This window comes from Lucilia cuprina, chromosome 4 (assembly GCF_022045245.1).
Source record: "Lucilia cuprina isolate Lc7/37 chromosome 4, ASM2204524v1, whole genome shotgun sequence".
In the NCBI taxonomy this organism is placed as follows: Eukaryota; Metazoa; Arthropoda; class Insecta; order Diptera; family Calliphoridae; genus Lucilia; species Lucilia cuprina.
In genome coordinates this window covers 66,139,841-66,157,373 of record NC_060952.1, presented here as the reverse complement: position 1 = coordinate 66,157,373, position 17,533 = coordinate 66,139,841, and the positions used below count along the sequence as shown (strand labels likewise).

At 29.4% G+C, this 17,533-nt stretch overlaps 1 protein-coding gene across 4 annotated transcripts in view; it reads right to left on the bottom strand.

The window, feature by feature from the left end:
- LOC111687082 (acetylcholine receptor subunit alpha-like) overlaps nucleotides 1-17,533 on the bottom strand; it is a 209,364-nt gene that overhangs the window by 148,630 nt on the left and 43,201 nt on the right. The gene's annotated exons all lie outside the window — the stretch shown is intronic.

Below are 17,533 nucleotides of genomic sequence, written 5' to 3'. Positions count from 1 at the left end.
CATAGTGTATTTTAAACATCTTTTATAAATTTTAAATTTTTTCCCGACATTGAGATCCCTATGAATATTACTATTGCGAATGTACCACGGAGCACCTGTGCTGACTACTTTCTTTGTAATTTTTCAACATTAGATGAGGAGGCTGTTCCCCACAGTTGAATGCCGTATAGGTTTTATAACTGTTTTGTACAAAAGCACTTTGTATTCCAAGTCTAGAGCTGACCGTGGTCCAATTAGCCAGTACATTTGAGCTGACTTTAATTTTATTTGTGTAACCTTGGTTCAATGTGCTGAGTCCATGTTAAGCGGCGATCAAGGTGGATACCAATATATCTCACATGGCTTTGTTCAGGAATTTTTTATATTGTTTATCTGTACGGGAGGACAATTTTCTCATCTTAAAGTAAATGTAACGTGAGTACATTTTGTTGCATTGACCTTTATTTTCCATTTGTCCAGCCACTTTTTCAATTCGCCGATGTGAAGTTGGAGTTGTTCAGAAGCTATTGAAGGGTTAATATGTATGCTTAACAAAGCGGAATCATCCGCAAATGTAGATGTGTGAGTCAGTGCGCTCGTTGGCATATCTGCAGTATATAAAATATATAGGAAAGGACCTAGAATACTCCCCTGGGGTACTCCTTCAGATATTTTTCGACGTGAAGAGATCACTTCTTTAGATCTGATTTGAAAAGATCTTTCATATATAATTTTTAAGCAGTTTGTGAACATTCGCAGGTAGTAATGTGATAATTTTGTGTATTAGTCCATTGTGCCAGACTTTTTTGAAAGCTTGAGAAATATCTATGAATAATGCTGATCAATATTGCTTGCTCTCGAAGGTCTTCCGAATAAGAGTAGTTATTCGATGTACCTGTTTGATAGTGCTGTGCTTTCTTCTGAAACCAAACTGATAATCAGGAATAATGCAATTATCGTTAAGGTGTAGTATAAGATTTTCAAGCAATAACTTTTCAAAAAGTTTTGAGAATATAGACAACAGGCTAATGGGACGGTATGATGTCACTTGAGTGACATCTTTTCCCGGTTTTGGTATCATAACAATTTCGGATACTTTCCATGAGGTAAGAAAATATCCAATACGTAGCATGGAGTTAAAGATGAACAAAATAATTTTAAGTGCTGAATTGGGCAGGTTACTTATCATCGTGGTAGTAATTTTATCTATACCAGGTGATTTTCCTGCCTTTAGACCTTTGATTGTCGTCTTCACGGTAGAAAACCGGAATTTTATTAGCGTGGAACCACATTATTTATAATGTTAGCACTAATAGAAGAATCTGTATCATTTTCAGTAAACACATTCTCACAAGGTGACTGGGGGTGTAGAAACTTTGACAGCATCTTGTAAGATATCCGTAAATATATCGACAGCGGATTGTATTTCATGGTCATTTTTCAATGAAATGTTTTGTGGCAAGTGTGAGCTGACATACATTTTATACTTTAACCAGTTCGTCATCTTGTGAGGGAAACAAGAAAAATAGTTTTCCAATTTATTTGGGATTCTAATAACGTTAAAAGTGGTGGTCTGACGAGAGGTCCAGTGAAGGGATCACTGAAATAAATTCTCGTTTTATGTTTTTGATTACAGCAAAATCAATTAGATCGGGAATCTTATTGAGGCCTGTAGGCCAATAGGTAGGTTGCCCACTAGATATGGCATCTAGTCTGTTATGCGATATTGCTTCTAGCAATTGTCTGCCTTTGGGAGTAATGAGGCGAGAGCCCCAAAATGTATGTTTTGCATTATAATCACCAGCTGCTATGAATCTTGGTCCAAGAGTTTTAAAGTAATCGAGAAACTGCTCTCGATTAATATTATACCTAGGAGGACAACATATTGAAGATATTGTAACTCTGCTATCAGGTATATTTATAGAGGTGGCCTGGATATGGTCCATTTTGTATTCTGGTATTGGGAAATGTCTAATATTCATTCTCACTAATATGGCTGTTCCACCACAGGCTCTGCCACTTGGATGTTTTGTATCGTAAGTGTAGTATCCGTTAATTCTGAAACAATTCTTTAGAGTAAAGTGTGTTTCAGAGACGAGTAGTACGTCAATTTCCTGAAGTAGCAGGAATTGTTCAACTTCATTCTTGTATTGGCTAAGGCCGTTAGTATTCCAAAAACAAATTCTTAGGGAATTCATTTCTTATTTAGCAGAATCTGCATGAGCATGCATTGATTCTGCATTAATTGTTGAAACATATTTTGCATATTTGCCATGAAACTGTTCTTGGTTTGAATTAAATTCTCAATAGAGCTCTGAGAATTTGTTTCGGGTGCGGGTACACCCTCTTTAAATGCATGTGCATATGAAAATAACGTAGTATTATTTTCATTATTTGTTTGCAGATTTTCATTATTTTTATTTGTAAGACTTCTATATTGGGCACTAGAAGTTTGTTTTGCATTACTTTGGGTAACGGAACCCTATTTTGTCGTATGGGCATACGATTTATTCTGATTGCTTTTATTTGTGATACTTCTATATTGAGCACTAGAAGTATTAGGAAGACTTGAGAAGTTAGAAGCTTTATATTGAGCATATAAAGGTCTTCTGGCCTTATTTAATTGTTGCATGTGCATATATTGCGAATGAACTAAACTTCATAACCTTCAGTCTCTAGAGCCTTTTTAATGTCATCATTTGGTACAGAACTATCTACACCTTTGATAACTACTGATAAACCCTTTGCACTTTAGTAGTGTAATAATTTCTTTTCTCAGAATCAAAACTATCAACTATTGTTCTAAAAGACTTTTCTGAATAAGTCTGTATTTTTGTTTCCTGAATGTTTCCTTTGCGTAGGGAGACTACGTGGAAATTTTCTTTGCCTACAAGTTGGGACAACTTATTAACCAATAGATTTGTGGCAGGTTCGCAAATAGAGGGGAGGTGGCTTGTGGTCTTTTAGAGGCATGGATGGTGCTTTTTCACTTTCCTGGTTGTCAAGGAGTGCAAAACGATTTTGACTTACCGAATTTGTTTTCGCCTGTTTTGGATTTGGTTACAATTTTGAAGTCCTAGGGCTGTATTTACGTTTTGTATAAGTGGCATAACGGTCTATTCCAGTTTGGATCTTTTCCGTTTTATGCGAGCTCAATGTATTTGGCTTATTTTTTGGTATGGCACCAGTATTCATTAATGGTTTTTATTGTGTTAATATTGTTATTTATACTATTTGTGATATTGTTCACATTAGCATTACTATTTTCATCAACCATTGTATCAGTTGTTTGTTTTTCTATTTTTTCTTTTGCGTTGTCTTCCACACAATTTTCTTGTTTTGGCGAACTTGAGAGAGGAGATCTCTCAGTTGTTGTTGTTGAATATGTTGTTTGTTTATTTATTTTAATAAATTCCAAAAATAATTAAAACAAGTAAGATTGCTATATTCGGCTGTGCCGAATCTTACATACCCTTCACCATATTGTATATTAAACATCTTTTATAAATTTTAAATTTTTTCCCGACTACATTATTATTACATCAAAAGCTAATAAAAAGAAGAACAACAATAACGCTAAACGAAATAAAACACAAAATACACAAGGCATCTAAACCAACAGACATCTAAACATACATAACGAAAAACACAGAAAAACAAAAATAACAACGCAATCACGCCAACAGCATCCAAACCAAGGGCGCCCAAGCCCTATGCGCTTGGTACTCTTTTGTTTTTGTAAATGCACTTAGCTATAGACAGTGTGTTTTCTATACACTTATATGCGCTTAACACTAGCAATACGTTGTTGTTGTTCTTAACAGTATACAACAGACGTCGGCGCTAGTATTGTTCTGACAACGAAGATTTTCGGCAAATTACATGTACACAATACGATCGCATACGAACCTCTAAACAAGAGCATCAAAAATACAAATATTTTATTTAGTTGCTTGACAGCATTCAACAAAGCAGGTTGATGTCGCTTTGTTAAAGAAATTGCAAACACAACTTGAAAAAACAAAAACAACTTGCAAAAGCAAGAGCATAATTTACAAAAACAACGTACACTCTAAATAATTTTCTAGAATGCATAACAATGAAAGTAAATAAGTTACATACGCACCAACACATCACGTTTTACCAAGATTTGCTCATTTATTAGATTTATGCTTAAATTTTTATTGTCGTGTATAGGTGTTAATATTAAATTTTTCTTCCGAACACTTTTTTAGCATTTTTTTCTTAATGAATAATTAAAAGATTTGACATCCTAGATTATTTAAATACTTTTTTTGGTCTTAGACGTCCTAAACAAAGAAAACCTAATAGGTTTTATATACTAAACAAAATCGTTGTTACCTAGTGTTATTAGTTGTTTTATATATATGTATATACTTTATGTATATGCTTATTCTTAGGTGCATTAAAAATTTTTCGAACAGGTTTTGTACCTTGCCCTTTCCGAATTTGATAAAACTTGGTACAAACATTCTTTGTATCAATACGAATTTTAAAGTTCACCAAAATTTCCAAATTCATTACAGTTTAGATTTTATTAAGGTTCAAAGTTAAAATTTTTTTAAAATTTTTTTCAACAATATTAAATTTGACATCGTATATTTTCTAAAATATGTCTGTTTTAAGGTATGAATCAAGACATCAAACAACGTCTTAATCAAGAATATCTCAGTTTAGATTTAATTAATGTTCAAAATTAAAACTTTTTAAGATTTTTTTCAACAAGTATTAAATTTGACATCGTATATTTTCTAAAATATTTATCGTTTTAGTTCCTAATTAAAACCTATGTCATGCAGTTTGAAAATATTTTATTTAAAATATTTCTGTTTTAAGGTATGAATCATGACATCAAACAACGTCTTAGTCAAGGATATCTCATAAAAGACACCATATTTTTTCTTTATTCCTTCACATAAGATTGCTTATAGTGTTTTCAATAAAATATTTTATTTTTATTATTTTTTTTTTAACAAAATAATCCAATTTTTAAATATCTTAATATTATGAAACTGCAAGACATAGGCTTTAATTGGGAACTAAAACGATTAAAATCGGATAAACAGTTTAGTAAATACATGATGTTACATTTAATGCTTGATGAAAAAAATCCAAAAAATATGAACTTTAAACATCGATAAAATCTGGACCGTAACGAATTTGAAAATTTTGGAGATCTTTAAATTCCGTATTTACATGAAGAATGTGTGTACCAAATTTAATCGAAATTGGAGAGGGTCATGTTTAAATTCCTACTTTTTTGTTCGAAATTTTTTGAAATTACCCCTTATTGATTTTGTAAGGGGATATTTTAAAGGCAAGGTCAAATCATGGATCAATTTGAAATAGTCTTTTGCATTTTTTATATAAAACATCTCGTTGAATTATGCAGAAAATTGCGCCCATTATACCTGGACAGCCAGCCGCACAGACGGGTAGACATGGCTTAATGGACTTTTAAAAACTTGATATTAATATAGCACTTTTTTTCAGTAAATTTGCACTTTTTTGACAGTCATTTTGCACTTTATTCTATGGGAGTTCTGGTAACACTGGTCTGTAAGCTATAATATGCAATAGCTTGTATTGGTAAATATTTTTGGCACAAATACTAGAAATATTTTGAACAGAACCATTTTTTAAATATGCATATTTTTAAATGTGAGGTAAACGCATATTTATTGCAAAGTCAAAAGTAAAAATATAAAAGCATTTACTAATATTTAAACTCTGGTAAAAAAAAATTGTTTGTAGAGCCAGAATCGGCAGACGTATACTACTACATTTTACTTGTATAAGTGAAAGACCAAAAAACAAGAAACGAGAAATCATTGTACTCTCATCTCCACCAAAATGCATAATGGAAATCTAAAATTTAGAAATAATATTAATGTAACACAAAACTTATTTTTTTAGTTTAAAAGTAGCAAATATTTTTGCCTTGTTTTACACATATTTATTTTAAATACTACGTACACAGAACCAAAAATTTACCTAAATACTGCAAAATGGGGTGTAAATATGAAGAAATTTTGTTATTATACAGCCAACTAAAATTTTATTCCAGATTATAGATTTCTTCGTTAATTTTTTGTATTTTAGTAAATAGTTAATATGAAGAAATTTCTTCATATTTACTAATATCGTTTCGTTGTTTAGGGGTGGTAAATATGAAGAAATTTTAGTTAAATTAACTAATATTTTTATTCATTATAACTAATTGTGGTAGTTAATTTGAATATTTTTTTAGTTGTTTTTGAAGAAATTTCTTCAATTTAACTAATGAATTTAGTTCTCATTAATAATATTTTTATTCATAATGAAGAATTTTTCTTTATTTTTACTACCCTATTTTAGTTAATACTAAATCCCAGTGAACATTTTCTTTCACTATCTGAGACAATGTTTATATAAATTATAAACAGTAAAGTATTCTGTAAATTCTTGTAATTATTCTATACTATTTTATAAGTTATATAAAGTTGTCATTGATAATAAAAGAAAATGTTATTGACAAAATAAAATTGAACAAAGCAAAATTTTATAATTAACATAAAAGTAAACATTTATTATAAAAATTAATATAAATGAGTATATTGATATTTAGAAGTATTTAATACATGCATAAATAGATACATATGTATATGTATTCATAAAATAAAAAAAAATAAATTAATACTATATTCCACTGCTTTAAATAAAAGCTAAAAAATATTTTCCAAAATAATAATACATATATGTTTGTATTTTTAGCTTAGTTCACACCTATCAAATATATGTATGTTAAAAACGTAACCATTATTTTTAGTAAAAATTTAACATTTTATTGACGTTTTAATAAGTAAACAATGCGATTTTAAGTGCCATGTCGTTTTTTATCAAATGTTTGATAGATATGAACTAAGCTTTAAACATAAATTATTAATAAATATTAAAAAAATTAAAAATTATTTGTAAACATAAAAAAATTATTTTTAGAAAAATTAAGTAATAATACAACTATTTCAAATTTGAAATTAATGTATTAACTTGGGTACTACTACAATCAATATTTGTCGAAATATTATATAAGTGCTTTTGTATAAACGTCCAAACTAACAAAGATTCTTTTGGATACTCTAAATTAAATACAAAAAAGCAGAAAGTTTCGAAATTGTCATGAAGACACTCTGCTTTTGGATATAATTGATGAAAATCCATATCTACCTACAAGAAATAAACAAATGGACAACGACAATAAATGTATACATTTTTTTGTTGAGATTTAATGAATAACTTACCAATTTATAACCCAATGGCTTTTTATACTGTGACCATTTATTTAATATGTCAGAGTACATTTCGCATGTGTCACATCGTGTAGTCGATAATTTTTTGTGGCACTCCAATGGCTTTCAACTTCGGCCCAAGAGCAGTTGTCCGTAAGCAGTGCTTCAATACTGTCTTCTATATTTTCTTCTGGGACATCTAAAAAATAGACTTGAAATGATGCAATGCGATTAAATGGTGAATCTTCTTTTTATACCAGTTTCATTAAAACTATGATGTCTGATGTCATGTTCAAAATTTTCAATATTACGCAAATTTTTTGAATCTTTCTTTTATTATTTGTGAGACAGCTGCTTAGAGTTTTACAAAAACGACAAAAATATGAACTCGAGAATGATTTGCTAATCCTAATAAAGAGAATTTAATCCTAAATTATCGCCTAATATTAATCCCAAAATGAATCGTACTTTCACATTCCCGTTTTCTGTGTTTAAAATTATTCCCTTATTTTCCATTTCATTAATTTGATTAATAAGGTATTTAAGAGAGGACTCATTTCCAAATTTTTTTATATCTTGAGATTTTACAAAACCTGCTACAAAGATATGATCAAGTTCGGAACAATCAGATAAAGGAAAACTGTAATAAATCCCATATCAGATTTCTCAAATATTTTTTTGAATTGAAATTGAATGGGCAAAAGTTTCCCTTAGTGTTTACGTCATCATAAACAGCATCACCGTTGTGTATTACAGGCCTAACAGATTCGTCAATAGAAAATTGAACACAATCTTCCATAAAACAATTATTTTTTAGCCACTTATTCATTAAATAATCTGTCTTACAAACAGCAAATGGATCAGAGATGTAACAAATAAAGTTTTCTAAATGAGCTTTAGCTTCTAAATTAGAAATGTGAGAAGTAACACATGATAAATACGTGGCAACTGGTCCTAATATTGTATTTGTAACTAATTTTTGTACATCTTCTACATTTTTTTAGTAAAATTGTTATTATTATGAAGCGATACACTAAAATTTGCAGCATCTGCCAAAAATAAATCTTTTGAGAAACTTGTTATATTATTAGAAGTTCCACTGAAAAGTTGGTCAGAATCAATTTTATTATCTTTAAATACAGATACTCTTCTGTCACTTTGAACTGATGTTTTCAAACCAAAATTTGTTTCAATTGCGTAATTATTAAAATCTTGTAGATGTTTTGTTTTTAAATGTCGCTTAAAATTGTGAATATTACTAAATAGTTGAGAGCACGATTCTTCACAACATTGGAATGTTCCATGCGAGGAAAGTGAATGGTATATTTTTAAATGCACAATTAAATTTTCAACTGAAGAGAATATCTTTTTACATATAAAACACTTCATATTAAAAAATATTTAAAATTATTATTTATATAAGCACAATATTTATATGTTCCTTTATATTTATAAATATATTATAATATTTTGTACAATAAAATTTTCTTAACTTTTAATCTTATTTTTAAATAATTATTTGATAACACAAACACTTTAAAGGGAACCAAAATTTGAAATAATATAAACTAGTTTTCGTCACACATTTTCAACTGTTCTGTTTAATTTTTTCTTGTATATTGCGAAATTTCTTCAGTTCTATGTGTCTTTATTCAATTTGAATAAAATAAAATAGTTAACTTTAACGAAATTTCTTCAATTCTACAGGCCATTATATATTTATACATACCTTTAGTTATATTGAAGAAATTTCTTCAATTTTAACAAGTGGTTTAGTTAAAATTAAAAAGTGATTTAGTTAATATTAACGAAATTTCTTCAAAGCTACAGCCCTATTTCATTATTCCTTCTTCTTTGTATTTTATTTTGTTTTTTACGTTTTATTGTGAGAAATGAAGAAATTTCTTCAAAATTTTATTCATATCAACGATATATTCTTCAAATTAACCACCTTCAAGGGAGTAAAATTAACTATTTTAGATGTAGATTTTAATAATTGCGATTTTACTATTTTACCACTGTTTTAACTAAATTTCTGTTGATTAAACAAAATTTTGGATGTAAATATAAAGAAATTTATTCAAATCAACAGATTAAATTGACTAAATTTTTTAACAAAAATAAATTACTAAATATGAAGAAAATTCGTTTATATGAATAAAATTTCTGTAGATTTGAATAAAAAACATGTAGAATTAAATATTTTTTCGTTAAGGGTTTACTAAAATTTTTCGTTAATATTACTTACGATATTTTTTTCTGTGTATATAAAAACACAAATTTGAGCCTTTGAAAGAAAAAACATTTTAAAAAAGTTAATAATTCTAAAAACTACAAAATATGTAGTGAAGATGCTAAAGAAGTACATCAGTAATTAGTATTATCCATCTCTTCATTAATATGCTTTCGTTCAATTTCATTGCAAAAGCAAGAAACGAGCGAAGACATAACCTTATTCTATGAGAGCTAAACTGAGACTGAATTGTGTTGTCTGTGTAAATTTAGTAACGGCCAAAATACAATGTTTATAGGAGTTGCCGATCATGGTTGTAGTAGTATTGAGTGTGAGCGAGAGAGAACTGCACTGAACGAAAAGTTGTGTAAACTGAAATAAAATGTACGGAAAATACTAAAAAAGCGGAATTTATAGTAAAGGTTGAAATATATGTATGTATAAATAAAAAATGACAAAAATGGAAAACAACTACATATAAAATAAAAATTTATTTAAAAGATTCAGAATTTTGTTGAAACCAAATATGTATGAAAATAATGAAACCTTTTACTTTTAAGAAAATCTTCTATATATTTTTATAAAATTTAAATAACAGGAAGTTTTCTAGACTTTCTTAAAATTTTAGAAACTGGTAATTAAGGATGGTTAGAAAAACAACGTGGTGACATAAAATAAAAATTAGAATATAGATACAGCTTGATAACTCAATTTTCAACATTTTATTTTATTTCTAAGGTTTTTTTTTTCATTTTTTCTACCTCAAGTTACAACTTTTTTAATTTTTCCAAATATATTTTTTTTATTTTTACAAAATAAATCTTCTTTTTTCCATCATCATTATCCATATCACTAAGAAAAGAACATTCCTTTCATGTTTTATAACATAAAATACATTGAGCATCACCAAATGTATTTTTTATCATAAAATATTTGTCATATGACATAGTAAATTTTTTTCGGTGCTTCAAATAAAAAATATTACAAAAAAATCGTACACCCCCTACTCATGTGCATTAGTCGCTGGCTGAGTGACGACTAACCACAGATAATAAGAATGTGTGTATTTTTAGTCTGCGCAAACGCGCTATGAAAAGGACACCAATTCAATAAAGTCGATTTTGAGAAAATTTTCTCCATGTTTAATACTATTTGATAGTAGGCCAGACACCAATTTTGAGTGAATTGGTCCAGAACTGCCTTACTTAGAGGTATGTATAATATCTTAATGATAATAAATGAACAAATTCAAAAATAAATGGACACTTTAGGGAGATAACTTTTACATATTTTTTGAAAATTTCAAATCGGCCCAACGCATTCCGCATAGATTATAAAAAAGTACGTCAAAAAAATATATCACTTCTTCCCGGCCGTAAAAAAATTTCCGAACCAATATTTATTCTAGCAATATTTAAAACGTTTTCATACACATTTGGATTTGATTTTTTTTTTTGATAAAACATATATCGTAGAATATTTTGTTAAAAATTCATGTAAATTTGTTTGTAAATAGTTTCAGAAAACCGAAGGAAGGTTTTTGTAACACTGGATACTGGTTTTCGTTATAAGAATATTACTGTGACTATGTTATGATAGGACCTAATTTTGCTGATAATTCTAGTACACATATTTTAAAATTTTTAGTTGTACTAAAAATTATGGAACGTACTAAATTTAAGAAATGATAAGAATGAATGTATAGCCAGGCAAGGCTTGCAGAATAGCATACAAAATTTAACAATTACATTTGACAACAGTTTTTTTCACAAACAATAAGACCTGGTGTGAGAGAAAGAGATGGTTGATATTTCTCTTTCTTTCTCTCACACACAAAAATCAAGTTTTCCAAAAAAAGTTTCCTAGTGTGAACCAGGTCTAAATAACTTTTCTATGAGCACACAACGTGCGACACGAGCAGTGTTGCCACAACGAACATTTTTTTCTGACCTAAATTCAAATAAAATATAATTAAACTTAGAAAAAAAGTAACCAAAATTATTTTTTTATACACACCATCAAAAATATGGGGGTATATTGATTGGTCATAGACCCACAAACGTAAATATATTCTGGGTCCTCATTAAATTCTAAGACGATCTAGCCATGTTTGTCCGTCCGTTTGTCTGTCTGTTAAAAGCACGATATGGTCCGAATGGAAAGAACTAGAGGGTTGAAAATTCACATAAATATTTCTTATAGGTAAGGTTTGTTTGGTATTGAAAATGGGCAATATCGGTCCCCGTTTTCGGATAGCCCCTATACAAGTGTCCCCACGAAAAGCAGCTTTAACTGTCAAAACTTGTTTAAAAAATACGAATATAGCAATAATTGACCCTACCCCCCATATAAGGTCCCCTTCACTAAAGGACTTTAATTCTCATTACTATTTTAAAAATACTAGTATATAGATGAAATTCGACGTAAGTTTCATACGAGTCAAAATCTATCTAAAACATTTTATGAGGATCAGTCCATGTTTGACCCTACGCCCCATATAAGGTCCCATTCAGAAAATTACAGTAACGCTCATTAATGGCTTAAAAATACGAGTGTAGCGATGAAATTCGACACAAATAAGTTTAATACGAACCAAATTTTATGAGGATCGACCCATAATCGACCCTACCTCCTTATATAAGAAAATTACTTTAACGCTTATAACTGGTCTAAAAATACGACTGTACGAAGATGGAATTCGACATAAGTATGTTTCATTCGAGTCAAACGAGGTTTAATGGTGGGTATGTAAGATTCGGCATAGCCGAATATAATACTATTACTTGTTTTATTTCATGTTTTCATTTGGATAAGAATTTAAAGTCATGAATTTATTTAAATTTATAAATTAATTTTCAGAAACGGAACTTGTATAGGTGGTTGGTTCAATTATGTACCGATCATCACCAAATTTGGTAGGTAGATTTTTGTTCCTGCAAAACTTTTTTATGTTGATTTCGCCTCTATACTGGTATTCATGTCTGTTCTGTAAATCTATTCGCCTTCAAATCCGAGGAGCTTTTAAACCGAATTTGGTATTCTGCAAATCGAATTTTTATTTGAACGTAAAATTCAGAAAAATAATCATATTTTTAAAGACAAAAAAATGCCCATAGCATTTATATTAAGTTTTTAAAACGATAAAACTTATGAGAATTCGTTTTTAAACTAGAAATTTACTCGTATTCGGTTTACAGAACATATAGGCTTATGAAGACAGTTATGAACGTTAAAGTCATTTTCCTAAGGGGAATAAGCTCAATTATGGACCTAATTTCATAAAATTTTACAGAGAAATTTAAGTTCTTTTAAACATGATCATGTTGAAGTTTGTTGTTATATTGCGGTTTTATAGCATTTTCAGAAATGAAACTTGTATAGGTGGTTGGTTCAATTATGTACTGATCATCACCAAATTTGGTAGGTAGATTTTTGTTCCTGCAAAACTTTTTTATGTTGAATTTCGCCTCTATACTGGTATTTATGTCTGTTCTGTAAATCTATTCGCCTTCAAATCCGAGGAGTTTTAAACCGAATTCGGTGTTCTGCAAATCGAATTTTTATTTGAACGTAAAATTCAGAAAAATAATCATATTTTCAAAGACAAAAAAATGCCCATAGCATTTATATTACGTTTTTAAATCGAGAAAACTTATGAGAATTCGTTTTTAAACTAGAAATTTACTCGGATTCGGTTTACAGAACATATAGGCTTATAAAGACAGTTATGAGCGTTAAAGTCATTTTCCTAAGGGGAATAAGCTCAATTATGGACCTATTTTCATAAAATTTTACAGAGAAATTTAAGTTCTTTTAAACATGATCATGTTAAAGTTTGTTGCTATATTGCGGTTTTATAACAAAAAAGCTTTTTGATGGTTGGTATAAAATATATAAATTTGCAAAAAAATAACCAAAACGAAAAAATAATTCACATGTACACATGCAAAATAAATATAACCTTTTAAGTATTGTTAATAATAACCAAAGTGGCAACACAGGACACGAGTCATGCGGAACTAGTTTGTTGGCAAAAGCAGTAAAGAAGAAAGGGAAATAGCAAAAGGAACACGAATCGTAATTACTAAACTTCTAAGGATAACAATGAATATTTTGTGTAAATTTCATACATTTTATTGATGATTTGTGTTTTATACTAAAAGATTTATGGGTCTCAGTTGAATATTTCTTGGTGTTACTCATGGAATGACAATATTATATGTTCCTGGAATAGACAAGACAATTGAGAATTTAATTTCAAAATGTTCATCACGTTCATCTGTACATATTAGGGTATTCAAACGATTAATCGTCGATCGGTTAATCGATCAATTTTTGACGATTAATCGCTCGAATAAATGAAAATTGCCAAATTTCAAATAACGAATAAACCGAATAATTTATATCAAATAACCGATTAAGAAAAACTTATTATTTAACCGTAAAATTACTGTAATTTTTATAAATTTGTACTTATACAAAGTTCAATATTTATATAATACATCTGTTATGTGTTAATTCCTTAATTTCTTTTCTATAATGAAGAATATTTGTTGGATTATTTGTATAACAATACTTCAGAAACATTGTAATAAGTTGTTCTGATTTACCTACTTCTAGAAATTACTAAAAAGAAATTTTTAAAATAGTGACATCGCCTTTACTTCTACATCCAGTTTTGGAGAACAGTGTTGTGTTTATAAAGTATTTTTAAAAAGTTCTTCAGCAATACTCGATGATAAATCTCAAAAACATAAATTAAATTAACTTCTTTATATAGAAGAGAACTTCACATGAAAATAAAATATTCCAATATTTGAGAAAAAAAAACCTAATTAACAAACTTTAATAGAACTGAATTTAAAGAAGTGGAAAATTATAATTTTGTGTGTTATGGGAAGAAAAATATTATCAAAAAAACATCCACTTTCCTTTTATTCGATTAACCGAATAATTTTGAATTATCCGATTATTAACCGGCCAACTTAAAACCTCAAATAATTATTTGTCGAATAAACCGAATAAGACAAACCCCCGAATAATTGAATACTCTAGTACATATTGAACCATAGAGAGGAATAGAGAAGTTACATGTCATTATTTATTTATTTTTTTTTTTTTTTGAAAACATAAAGTAGGCTCTTCACACTGTGAATTCAACATACCATCTGTTAGAGTTCTCCACAGTCATTTGTCAAAAAATGTAAAGAATAAATTAAATATTTTTAATTTTAAATAAAAACATCTCAAAAGAAAAATATGTACTTTCCCTTACTGGTCTGTTTCGCCATTTTTGCCTCTTTCTGATTATTGGAGAGCTCTCTTCGGATGCACGCGCAGGCTGTGGTTTAAATCGAACCTAAAATTTAAAATTGTAGGAACATAATGTTGATAAAAGGACTGATGAACGTTGAAATCTATACATCAGGATAAGTTGCTGTTGCTGGAAAGACAAGACAACGCCTGCAGTGTTGGCCTTATTTCACGGTGATACTTTTATAACCACAGGGTGAGTTTATTCGAAAACTTGCCACCGCCTCTTCGTGCTTCTTACAAGTCGGTGCAAATTTTTGTACATGGTGCTGCAGATCCATGTACAAGCACTTTGCTCAAGTACTCAATCTATATAATCTCTGGCCATTGCTGCCCTGTAGCATAACTTCGGAGAAGCGAAAACATAACTTCCATTTACGCACTGAACTTATCCCGTGTAATAGCTTTTACCGTGTCAGTCTTTTAACCAACATTCTCTTCCCGCGGCATTATGTTTAAATCACAGAAAACGCGTGTAGCCCATGGTACCTCTCCAATAACCGGAATAGTATGTCGGGACTATAAACACCACCATTTTATAGTCCTGGCATACCAAAAGTATTGTTAGCTCCTCAAGATGATCAAAGTAACATGCCCCGGGGGAGAAAAATTATTGTGGGGCTGAAAGTTGGGAATGAGTTAAATGTATAAGATACAAAATAAATTAGGGCACATGGACACCCATCTATATACACATAGTAATGTGTCACATGCTTTTTCTTGAATGTGTCGTAAGAATGAGAAGTATGCTGGGTTAAATGGGGATGAATGTATGGTATCTTATTCAATTATTTTTTTACTAAAAAAGGACCTATCACGAAATTCGTAAAATCAAGTACTTAAGTTCGTAAATTCTTTATTGAAAAAATTTCAGGATTTTTATTATTAAAATAATATACTATTTACGAAAAAGAATAATAAATACTTGCAACATTTCCAAACAATTATTTTACTGAAACAATAACGCAAGATATTTAAATTTGTACTGAAATTCAAGAAAGTATTTTATCTAAAAAAAAAATTAAGGTGGCATTAGACGACGTGTTTTTTACATACTTATGTACTGTCACTTAAGGGGCAGTTACACCTACAAGTTTTGCTTTCAAATTTTTATTATTATTATTTTATTATTAATTTTATTCACAATATTGTTAATTTTGAACAAATTAATTGTACTGTTACTTAATTTCAAATGTATGTTATTTTACATACTATTCATAATTTTTGCTATCACACCTGTCTGTTTTTTTCCATTTGGTTCGTATTAAATTTATTCGTGTCGAATTTCATCGCTTCACTCGTATTTTTAAGTTCTTAATGAGCGTTGCAGTCATTTTCTGAAGGGCACCTTATTTTGGGGGTAGGGTCAATCTTGGACCGAACCTTATAAAATTGTTTAGATAAATTTTGACCCGTATGAAACTTACTTATACTTTTGTGGGTCCATGACCAATATTTCGATGTGTTTCAAACGGAATGACAAAATCAAAATACCCCCATCTTTTTTGATGGAGGATATAAAAACACTTACACATGGGTGGTGACACGCAAATTATTTCAAGTTGGCCAATTTTTCCGAACGCTAATAAGGATTTTAATGCAAGCTTTGAAAAATGAGAACAATGTTGTATTGTACTTAATTAATTAATCCTCCCATTAAAAGTCCGCACAAGCCACCGATGAAAGTCCGTTTTTTCCTAAAATGTTCAGAAAAATATGAAAGTCCTTAGTGCAAAATTTTAAGAATCTTGTTCTATTAGTTTCCACAGTGGGGCAGAATGGAAATTTTTTGGAAATAAATCTGGCACTTCTAAACGGCTGACCCGATTGGGATAAAATTTGGCGTGAGCGTAGCCAAAATTTCAGATCAATATCATTATGAAAGTCAGATCCAAAAATATACGTTTTTTAATTTAAAAATTCAAAAAATTTTAGATTTTTGCCGTTTTTTTGCCCAAAATGTGTCTTAACTCTTTTATTAATAAAATAAAATTTTCTTTAAGAACATATAACAATTTTATAGTTTTCTAAAAGGTATCTTTACGCAGAATGCTTTGGCGTATTTGCTGAAAATGTTGCCACTGCGTCCTTCCGAATATGACCTATTTTTTATCAAAACTTCAACTTTGGGCGACATGTTCTAAAATCCCAAAGCTGGGATCAGAAAACTGAAAGCAGTTTTGGAAACCTCAATATGTTTTCTATTTACTCAAAAGGTATTTTCCCAGCCCTGAAAGAAATGTGGACTCTATGGACAAAAATGTAAAAAATCCCATTTTTGGGATTTTCATTCCTATTTTTGGGAATTGCGGGATGCCCTTTGACCTTTTCAATTTTTTTTTTGCATTTTCTTATTTGAAATGACAAATTTAACAAGCGTTGAAGATTTCATTGAGTTTTGTTCATAAATAAAGATTTTATCATACACTAGCTAAATGTACCCGGCGTTGCTCGGGTTTTCTTCGATTCTTACAGATATTATATAGCTCTTGTTAGTTTTGAGGTTAAAAATTAAAATGATCATAAATTATTACTAATGTTGATTAGAGGGTTTTTAATGACTTTTTGTTTTTGAAGTTCGAAATTTCGACTTGGTCATCATTATTTCCAAAAAAAAAAAACTTGTGTAAGCTAATATTAAGTTTAAGAAAAAAATAATAGTGCAAAAATGGTAGTTATACAGTTGATAAATCTAACTGGATTTTTTGAATAAAAAAAG